At 50.2% G+C, this 571-nt stretch overlaps 1 protein-coding gene, 1 long non-coding RNA gene and 1 other non-coding gene across 3 annotated transcripts in view; 1 reads left to right on the top strand and 2 right to left on the bottom strand.

Moving 5' to 3' along the window:
- wdfy3 (WD repeat and FYVE domain containing 3) overlaps positions 1 to 571 on the bottom strand; it is a 144,392-nt gene that overhangs the window by 39,132 nt on the left and 104,689 nt on the right. The gene's annotated exons all lie outside the window — the stretch shown is intronic.
- Positions 1 to 571, top strand: part of LOC126394435 (uncharacterized) — a 310,194-nt gene that overhangs the window by 227,753 nt on the left and 81,870 nt on the right. The window lies entirely within an intron of this gene.
- trnas-uga (transfer RNA serine (anticodon UGA)) lies at positions 482 to 563 on the bottom strand. The gene has a single exon. It is a non-coding gene; the product is annotated as a tRNA-Ser (tRNA).

Genomic DNA, 571 nt, shown 5'->3' with positions numbered 1-571 from the left:
GGTGGAAGGCCAGGTGCGGGGTGTTCCACCGATAGTTGTTGCAGTTAATTGCACTACACTGTTTTCTTTTACTTTTTTTCTCCTCTCCTTGACATCTTGCATGTTGTCTGGGCGCAACAGTCCAAAATGGCGATAGCGCCCCTAGTAGCTGTTGGCAGAAATTCAACGGAGCTTCGGCTCTTGGTATCCATGCTCTTTAGCCTGAGGAAGAACTGTGTGGCTCGANATCTTGCATGTTGTCTGGGCGCAACAGTCCAAGCTCAACAGTCCAAAATGGCGATAGCGCCCCTAGTGGCTGTTGGCAGAAATTCAACGGAGCTTCGGCTCTTGGTATCCATGCTCTTTAGCCTGAGGAAGAACTGTGTGGCTCGAAACAGCACTCACTGTCAGTGTTCTGCCAGTGTGAAGATGGAAACAGCACTCACTGTCAGTGTTCTGCCAGTGTGAAGATGTCATGATTTAAAGAGACAAAGTCACTGATCGTTGTCGGCAGGGTTTGAACCTGCGCGGGGAGACCCCAATGGATTTCAAGTCCATCGCCTTAACCACTCGGCCACGACAACTCACACAT

Source organism: Epinephelus moara, chromosome 8, assembly GCF_006386435.1.
Source record: "Epinephelus moara isolate mb chromosome 8, YSFRI_EMoa_1.0, whole genome shotgun sequence".
NCBI classification, from domain to species: domain Eukaryota; kingdom Metazoa; phylum Chordata; class Actinopteri; order Perciformes; family Serranidae; genus Epinephelus; species Epinephelus moara.
The sequence above is the reverse complement of the archived record's forward strand: the minus strand, read 5'-3'. Positions and strand labels throughout refer to the sequence as shown.